The sequence below is a fragment of the Nelumbo lutea genome, chromosome 7, assembly GCF_056320005.1.
Source record: "Nelumbo lutea isolate HS-2025 chromosome 7, American lotus-T2T, whole genome shotgun sequence".
Classification (NCBI taxonomy): domain Eukaryota; kingdom Viridiplantae; phylum Streptophyta; class Magnoliopsida; order Proteales; family Nelumbonaceae; genus Nelumbo; species Nelumbo lutea.
The window spans coordinates 61638075-61648361 of record NC_142690.1 but is presented as its reverse complement, the minus strand read 5'-3'; the positions used below and the strand labels follow the sequence as shown (position 1 = coordinate 61648361).

At 36.4% G+C, this 10287-nt stretch overlaps 1 pseudogene across 1 annotated transcript; it reads right to left on the bottom strand.

Annotated features, from left to right (window-relative positions):
* Positions 1–120: 120 nt before the first annotated feature.
* On the bottom strand, positions 121–9348 carry LOC148846672 (D-glycerate 3-kinase, chloroplastic-like; annotated as a pseudogene). The gene is made up of 9 exons (XR_016101716.1): positions 9049–9348; positions 8862–8941; positions 8709–8760; positions 8586–8627; positions 8389–8467; positions 3555–3586; positions 3387–3470; positions 3010–3084; positions 121–2777 (listed from the first exon to the last, which is right to left on the bottom strand). The product of XR_016101716.1 is annotated as a D-glycerate 3-kinase, chloroplastic-like (transcript).
* Positions 9349–10287: the final 939 nt, after the last annotated feature.

Sequence of the window (10287 nt, the reverse complement as noted above, 5' to 3'; positions counted from 1 at the left end):
TTTTTAAAGCTATTCGAATAAATTTAAATCACATGCTTTACACTTGATTAATCACATTTATCAATATAACATTTTATTTGATAATATACATATATTAAAATATTATATAAAACTTTAATACTTACAATTAAACATTTATGTTTAAACAAAAAATATATATATACAAAACAGAAGATAAAAAAACATCCAAAATGAAGGGATTTCCCCTTTGCATTCACATTCTCCTCCCTACTTATAACATATGCACAAGAGGACCCTCTACCAGATACTGGTTCAATGTCCTACAAAAAGACAATAATTATATTATATTTTCGCTAAAAGATGTGAAAGTATAACATAATTTTTCTTGGTTGATATGAAATTAAATTTGGCTTATCTTACTGGGTTTGTGATGGACTTGCATGATGGGAATCAAAATCTCTAAGTGGAACAGGAATGTTTTCCGACCTATGGCTCTGCACAAAAAAAAAAAACATAGTGTACTCAAACATTCTTATCAATTAAATATTATTAACATAGGGTTAAAGAGGGTAAGAATAGATAGTTGAGATCATCAGTTAAATCATGCTGGTTTTTTGTTCCAAATAATGATTCACAGATAAAAAGCAAGAATAGCAGATTGGTGAACTACCATAGAATTGTGAGCATTTCTACAATTGACAAAACAATGATTTTAGGTCCCAAATTGGTGAACTACCATAGATCTGTGAGATTCTATACAAAGATGGAAGTGGTGTTGCATCCCAACACTGAAACTAGTGGTTTTCTGAATTGCTGGATCAATGTGGTTCTCACTTCCACTAAAACATGAAATGCAAAACCTACAGCTCAATCCAACTTAATTCATGATATTGGGTACCATAATATTCCCGTAAGAAACATGTCTTGTGGTACCGATGCTTTGTGGGGTTGTGAAGCTTGTTCACTATTACTGTGGTAATGAGACCTGACCAGACCCATTACCATCCATCCCAAGTCCCCAACTGAATCTGGAACAGATTTTGGAAGGATAAGTGGGCCAAGAATGTTGGAGAAAGAAAGGGAAGGGTGGGGATTTGTTTTCCTAGGACTGGTTTATTGAACGAGGGTACTTTGTGAGTGAGACTGGTTTGATGTAAACTATTTAATACAAAAGGAAATTCAAATTCCTTGAATGGGACAGTTAATGGTGGAAGAAATTCAATTTCCTCCCCAAGTTGGTCTCTTTTGTAGAAATTTCTTGGTTGGATAGGTGAGATGAGATTATGAGAAGCAACTAGAAAACACTATGGGATTTTTGTAGAAATGTGGCGTGGACTTTTCTCTCTTTCTCTCTCTCTCTTAGATATCTTTGTTGGGTGGAGGACCCCATTAGAGGGCAGAGAATAAGACATAAGTGGGGCCGGGACTACCTTGGTTCCCCACCCACCTGAAAGGCTTAACTTGACGCGGTATACATATATAAACAGTCAAGCAAGATTGTCAATGTGAGGGTGTATTTGGCTGCAGGGATATGCCTGCTAGCTAGCATGAGTAAGGGAAAATATATAATGGGATGTTTGACTGCTTATGCATGGCACTATCTAGCATGCAGCTGAAGCCTCTATAAAACAACAGTAATAAAATAATTAGAAAAGGGAATATCAAGGAGATAGTTTTCTCTTAAAAGAGGAAAAGAATAAAAATATATGAAAGAAAAACAACCTTCTTACTATGAAATGAGCTAGATACAAGCCTATAACTATTAGAAAACTACTTAACTCACTTGAGGTCTGCTAGATAGAAAGAAACCTTCATGGCAAATAAGATTTGAATCTAAAGCTGTGATAGAACTTTTGAAAAATAAAAACAAATATGATAATCCTACCAAACTATTTGAATCCAGCCACAAAATGATGAATACAGGAAGGAAGAAAACCAAAATTCAGGAGACAATTTGTAAACCAAATAAATAAAAGAGAGAGTAGCAAAGAAAATTATAAGGGAGAGTGACGGTTCAGCCCAGGGTTTTTGACATTTTGAATGCTTATAGTTCTGCAGTGGAAATCAGAAATTTGTATTCTCCTCACCCCATCTGAATAAATCATGTTCGCTTGATTTGTTTCAAGACTTGCGATGCAAATTCCATTTGCATTGGTACAAAAGCATGGGAGTGAATTAATTGATTTAAGTGCAAATTCTGATTTATGTTTGATTCAACTTCTACCTTATAATAGTCTATTCATTTTGCAGTATAATATGGTTATAAGTAGTCATTCATAGAAATCAAAAGAAAAAAAAAAAATTTCTTCCCATGAGCTCATTAGGACCCATTAAAAGGCTTCATTCATGCTCCTCTAAGTAGTAGTAGTAATCTCTTCTCTAGCATGTAATTGGTAGTTTGTGCAATTCAATGTTTTCTTAGGTCCACAAGAAACAAGATAAATTTCTGGGAAATGTCTATAGTTTTTTGTGATAGTCATACCTGAACTGTGTTGAGTGTGGGGAATGGATCAGGCATAGGCATGCCATATTATTGTGCCATCCGCTCCATAAAGGATTGCAAATGTAGCACGTGTGAATTCAGGTTCACCATGTCCGATTGAAAATTGTCCACCTTTGCCTGAAATTGTTGGTTCTCTTGCTCCAACTATGCCATGTATGTGGTGGCAATTGTACTTTGAGAGGTCATGGATAACACATACCAGCAATCGCCACTCATAGACACTTGGGTCATTAACCTTGATTATCATCCATGAATCAACAAACTTGTCCCATGCATCATAATAAGCCTCAAGGTTTTTGTTAACAACCACTAGCTACACACAACTAAAACCATCTTAGATCCAAAATTTTCAAACCTATATACAAAATGAGAGAGCCTTAGAAATAAAACATTAGGCTGAGTTTGGAAGGAATACAAATGCAAATATATGCAGTGCAAATACATATAAAATAATACAAAATACAAGATTTTGTGCTCTATATATTTGTATTTGTACTCCTCCAAACTCAGCTTTAATTGAAACAAACAAATTGACCAGCCCAAACCTGTGGATCAATGGCCTTGATTACTTCCATTTCAAGGGGTTTAAAACTAAGCATCCAACCTTCAAACAAAATAGCCTGAACCATCCAAAGGGCAAAACAATAATGAGACAGAATGGAAAATTATTGATTCAGTAAACTTGCTATTGGATAAGCTTCAGGAGTTGTGCTTTTTAAAGCCCCAATTCTAAGGTTTGTGTTTTGGGGCTTAAAAGTGTTTTGGGACTTTAGTTTAGATTATACTTTTCTTTAAAGGCATACTTATCGAACACTTAAAACACTTTTTGTCACATTTTTGTTTCCCACAGCCCAAAACTCATATGTGAAGCTTATCCAAGCATAACCTTTAATAATAAAAAAATTGAAGATCACTATCTTACTGCTAGTGGCCCTTCAACCTCTGGCCATGTTGAAGGATCAAATCCGTCACCTCTTCCACCAAACGCAGAAGAGAGATGTATATCCTATCAATATAAAATCTTAAACTCATAAAGAATCTTCAAAAAAAAAAAAAAAAAGAAAAGGGCTAATGATAATTTTTTGCTTACTTTGTTGTAACGTGGAAGCTTCATCCTCATGCCTGGATGGTTTACAACCCATTGTTACAGATAAATCAATGTTTTTTGTTGGGAGATTGAAATTTTATGCTGAAAAAAAAAAAAAACAAAGCCACACAACCAATTCCATTCATATTCAAAAAGCAACGTCTGGGGTCCAAATAAATAGGTATACAGCAAAACTAATCTTAGCTAAAAATAAGCAATTAAACTAGAAAGTGGATAAACATGGTCCACTAACTCAAAAATAATGTCTAACAATTAGGAAGTAATTCACCCACTAAGTATTCAACATTCCCACTAAATTTGAAGCACTACTCAACATTCCCACTAACTATTCAACATTCCCACCAAGTTTGAAGCACCATTCCACGTTCCCACTAAGTTTGAAGCACTATTCAACACTCCCCCTTGTTTCAAAACTTATTACTCCCATCTGCAATCTGAAGTACTCGTGCCTGGCACGTGGCAGTGACTTGGTAAGAACATCATCTACTTGTTCATTGATCCCACAATGCTTCATTGCTATTGTTCCTCTAGCAACCAAATTTCAGATGAAATGATAGCGGATGTCAATGTGCTTTGTTCTGCTGTGGAAAGCTAGATTTTTTGCCATAACGATTGTTGCCTTGTTGTCACAAAACACTTGAGTTGCACTTTCTTGAACTTGGCAAAAATCAGCTAACAATCTCCTTAGCCAAACTACTTAACAAACTGATGCCATTGCAAAAACATATTTTGCTTCTGATATGACAAGGCCACGATCTCTTGCTTCTTTGAACTCCATGAAATAGCACTCGAACCAAGGGAGAAAACATAGCCAGAAGTGCTTTTTCTATCATCTAAACAACCTGCCCAGTCACTGTTAGTAAAACCCAAAAGTTTGAAATTTGATACTTTTGAGTACCAAATTCCAAAATCAACAGTTCTAGCAACATAACAAAGGATCCTCTTTGCTGCCCCGAGGTGATGCATTGTTGGGTTATGCATAAATCTAGAAACAATGTTGATTGGAAATGCTATATCAAGCCTTGTGTGAGACAAGTAGTTCAAACCGCCAATCATACTTCTAAAATACCTTGCACTCACCATTTTGGTGCCATCATTAACTACGAGTGTCTCATTCACATTCATGGGAGTTGGAGCTATTTTACAGTTTAACATATTGAACATTTTCAACAAACCATTAGCATATTTTCTTTGAGAAATAAAAATCCCATCTACACTTTGGTTCACCTCCGAACCAAGAAAATAATGCAACAAACCCAAATCTGACATTTTAAATTTTTTCATCATGCATGACTTAAATTCCTCAACAAGAGACTCACAAGATCCCATATAAATTATGTCATCAACATAAAGACACACCACCAAAAATTTAGAGTTACCTTGCTTCTACATAAAGTGTTGGTTCATTTTTGCTCCTTTCAAATCCATTCTGCTGAAAGTAAGAGTCAATCTTGCTATACCAAGCTTGCGGGGCTTGCTTTAGGCCATATAAAGCCTTCTTTAACCTGTAAACTTTGTTGTCATTGCCACTAACAAAACCTTTAGGTTGAGAAACATACACCTCTTCATCTAGTTCTCCATTCAAAAAGACAGATTTAACATCAAATTGGTACACAACCCAATTTAATTATGCAACCAAGGCTAGAAAGGCTCTCATCATTTCAAAGCGAGCAACCGGAGAGTACCCTTTTGCCACCAACTGAGCTTTGTGTTTTTGTATAGTACCGTCAGCATGATACTTTGTTCTGTGCACCCACTTGAGCCCAATAACATTCTTGCCTTCTGGTAGATTAATCAACTCCCAAGTTTCATTTCTTTCAATAGCTGATCTCTTCTTTCATTGCATCCTACCAAACTTGACTTTCTGCAGCTTCATCATAACAAGTGGGGTCAGAAACATACAAAGCAAAGCTACATGATGATCAGAATTTTCTTGGAGATGTTTCACTAGAAGAACTTGAAGATGAGGACTGCAAGTTTGCTAGAGTAGATGCGCTACTGTTGCTGGAGGGAGATGAGTGAATGGTTGAGCTGCTGCTACCAGCATATAGACTAGCTGGTTTTGGAGGTTCTGTCATAGGGGTTATACTAGCATCTTCTGTAACTTGAGGTGCTGTAGGTGTTGCATTGTCGTTGTTCTAGGCCCAAGTTTCTTCTTCATTGAACTTAACATCCCTACTTATGATTACTTTGCCACTCATAGGGTTATACAACCTATATGCTTTGGATTGAGGGCTATAGCCAACAAAAATGCATTTTTTGATTTTTCATCAAGTTTGTTGCGAGTTGGAGAAGTAACCAAGACATAGGATATACAACCAAAAATTTTTAAGTGGCTTACCCACGGCTTCCTGCCTTTCCAAGTTTCATATGGGGTCTGGTTCATGACAGTCTTTGTAGGTGAGATATTGAGAAGGTATACTGTTGTTGCCACTACTTCTACCCAGAACTGATTAAACACCACTTGCTTTCATCATGCTTCTTGCCATTTCAACCACCATTCGATTCTTCCACTCAATCACACCAATTTGCTCCGGTGTGTACGGTGCTGTGAACTCCCTATGAATGCCATTTTCCTCAGAAAACATTAAATTCATTAGAGGTAAATTCACCACCCCTATTGGAACGAAGTGCCTTTATACAATGCCCACTTTGCTTCTCCACTAATGCTTTGAATTTCTTGAAAGTTTCAAAAGTTTCTGATTTGAATTTCAAGAAATACACCCAACTCATGCGGCTGTAATCATCAATAAATAACAAAAAATATTTGCTTCCACCAAATGATTCAATACTCATTGGACCACACACATCAGCATGTACCAATTCAAGACAATCAGAAGCCCTCCATGACCTGTCTACAGGAAATGAATTTCTACTTTGTTTCCCATAGACACAACCTTCACAAAAATCAAGACCATCAATTTTCGGCAACCCAACAACCATATTTTTTTTGAGTTAACAATTTCAGCCCTTTCACATTTAAACGCCGATAATGCAAATGCCATATTTTTGCATCACTAGCTCTAGCAATCAAGGCACAATTTATTACTTTAGAGACTTCTAACAGAAACATTTTATTTTGTGCCATAGGAATGCTAACTATTATATGTCCTATTTTCTTATCTTGAACAGAACAACAACCATCATCAAACAAAATAGAGTATCCACCATCTATCAATTGCCAAACACTCAACAAATTATGAGCTAAATTAGGAAAATATTGTACATCATGGAGGAGTTTTACATTACCTTGTGAGGTTTTAATGACAATTGTACATTTCCCTTCAACTTGCATTTGCTTGTTGTCTCTGAATCGAACTTCACTTTTATGTGACTTGTCAAGTTCTTTAAAAAGAGACTTTGTTCAAGACATATGGTTGGAGCATCCACTGTCCAGAATAGCTTGCTCTCCTCTTCAACTTTCTCTGTAAAATTGGCTTGTTTTTGTTCATCTTTCTGCTTGGTCCAACAATCTACTTCTTTGTGACCCAATTTCTTACAATATCGGCATTGGATGGTGCTTTTGTATTGGTGTTGATCATCAAATTCGCCTATTCCTCTGCCGCCACCGCAACCTCGACCACCTTTGCTCTATCCCTGGCCTCCTGAATTTTCTGACTTTCCTTGTAAGAAGACTCCCCCTTAACATGAAAATGAAAAGCCTTCTCCTCAACCTTTTCATAGGATCTGCTTAATCTAGCTTCATGGGCTAACAGAGAACTCATTAATTCATCAAAAGTATAACTAGACAAGTCCTTAGACTCTTCAATTGCAGCAACTACATGATCGAATTTTGAGGTTAAACTCCTCAAAACCTTACTCACAACAGTTTCATTACTAGCACTTTCACCATATGACTTCATATGATTAACAATCCCAGACACCTTAGATAAAAATACTTGTACATATTCTTTTTCTTTCATGGCCAATGTTTCAAAATCACGACAAAGAGTGTAGTTTTACAGTAATTACCTTCTTGTCGCCCAAAAATTCTTGCTTTAGAATCTCCCATGCTTGAGTGGAAGTGCTAGCTGCTGCAATTCTTGGAAAAATTTCTTCATCAAGGGCCTATTGAATGAGGAACAAAGCCTTTGCATCCTTCTTATGGGTTTCTCGCAATCGTTGATCGGGCTCGGTTGGATTTGTGTCTTCAAATCCCTTCTCCACCAAGTCCCACAACTCTTGAGACTTGAACATGGTCTTCATTTTGAGGCTCCAGAAATGATAATTTCCCCTTTAAAGACTGGAATTAGGGGCAGAGTTGAGGAATTGGTTCCGTTGCTTGCCATGGCGGAATTTCTCTCTTCTTTACCCTTTGCCTAGATAAAGATCGAACCTGGCTCTGATACCAAAGAAATTGTTGGGAGATTGAAATTTTATGCTGAAAAAAAAAACAAAGCCACACAACCAATTCTATTCATATTCAAAAAGCAATGTCTGGGGTCCAAATAAATAGGCTTACAACAAAACTAACCTTAGCTAAAAATAAGCAATTAAACTAGAAAGTGGATAAACATGGTCCACTAACTCAAAAATAATGCCTAACAACTAGGAAGTAATTCACCCACTAAATATTCAACATTCCCACTAAGTTTGAAGCACTACTCAACATTCCCACTAAGTTTGAAGCACTATTCCACATTCCCACTAAGTTTGAATCACTATTCAACACTTTCTTAGTTCGGGAAGGGTGCAAATACAAATATGTACAGTGTCAATTTTGCATTGTATAGTATATATTTGTATTTGCACTCTTTCCAAACCGAGCCTTAAAAATCATCGAAGGCAGTAATGCAGACTGTTGAGACGTACATACCTTCTTTTGTGAATCTGCATAGGTCCACCAGTGTTTCAACAAAGAGATGAAGATCATGGCTTCTAGCATTCCCCTAAAGCTGATGAAGGCAAAGTTCGACAAAAATTGAAAGAACAAATCCCTTATATCTACTTTTAACAAGTTAAGGAGAAGAATAATTAAAATGTCAAATGGAAGGCATTAATTTCAGTTGCTACCTCTAAAAGTGCATTTCCGGGATTTTCTTCTCGCAGCTCAGCCTACAATAAAATCAAACAAGAAACAAAAGTTTGAGTTGAAGAGGGGGAAAAATACTTAAATGAACTACAAATGATCATTACCTGATCCTCAACTGTCAAATAGAAATCATCTATTGATATTGTTGCAGATTTCCTAAGATTTAATTATAGCTCTCAGAAACTCCATATTTTTTATATAGTCTTCACTCTAAAAAGGAAATTTTATATAAAATATTGCATTAGTTTGCAACCAACCTTCCAGTGCATCATAAAAGATAATCTAGAGTAGAAATAAGTGTAGTCTTCCCACTTTTTTGTGGAGCAGCGAAACCAATCTGTACCTCAAATAGAAATTATCTATGTGAGCTGCTTATGCATTGACATACTTATGGACAGTGATAAGGAAATAAGGAAAAAGATATGTCCAAAAGGATATCTCTACCACTAAAGGAGGGATATCTTCTGCATCCTTGAACATTGACCTGTGATGGAAAATTTGATCTTCACACTAGAAGAACACCGGTATACAAAAGTGATAAAATCTGGCTTTCTGAGGGATTGATAGGTTAAGTTCATTGAATTGAAATAATAGGTAGAGGTAAAGCCCACATTTTAACCACTTATGAAAAGTATCTGCAATTATTTTTGGGGTCAGACCCAGTTTCTCTACAAGAGGACCTGAGCATGCAAACTCATAAAGTTCCTGCACAGAGGAAACAACCGTTGGTGTTGCATGAGACATTGTATTGTTAAAATATTTTAGCTTACAAAGCAGATATTCCAAAGGTTTTGTTCTAGTCAGGTTTATGCCTTTACAATGACAAATATTTGCAGGAAATTTTGGTTCTTCTTCTTCTCGTAGGTCATCAGCTCCTCTATTATAAAAATTAATTAAAACAGGGCAGTCAAGAGTTAATATTGCTTTGTTTTTTCTTTCAAAGTAACACAGTTCAAACATGTCACAGAAAAAGTTTAGGCTTACTTGATCTGAAGTTGACGAAGACAACTGGAAATTCTACGCAGATGATTGATAGAGATCACAGTTGAAGAACTTAATAACTTCCTTCTCTATCCCATCGCTTTCCTCTTCAACTGCAAGCTTCATCTTTTTTCCTTCTGAACTTCTATCATTTCTTGCACATCTTCAGTGTATTCTCTGGTTCTTTTCACCAGGGTAGCAACAACAATCTCTGAATTTCACATTGAAGGGTTGTTTGGGTTTGGATTCGGGTTAGAAATATTTTCTAGGATTAGGATCTCTTGACCCGGATCCGAACCCATTTTTGTTATCCCCTCTTCCCAGCAATCATTTTCTTGCTCAATTTCTGCTAAAGCTTCAGATTCTGCTTCAGAAAAATACTTCTCTTTGGATATCTGTCCTATTATTAGAGATTTTGACTTCTCAAGACTGCTTTCCGAATCTAGTAAGACTTGCCTTGTGGGCTTTTCTTTTCCTTTTTCTTGTTCCATCGGTAGTATCTCAGCAATTGAACTACTTACACCATTACCCGGAAAGGAAAAAGCATGTCTGCTTGCTTCGAAAGGAAATTTCCTAAACTTGGGGATCATCTCTAACCTTGCCTTCATTGACCAGATCTTGTGGTCCATCTGTTGACTTCTTCTTTGGATCTTCTCGATCCCTTTCTTCACCCGACCACCTGCATTCAAGAAATGGTCTTTT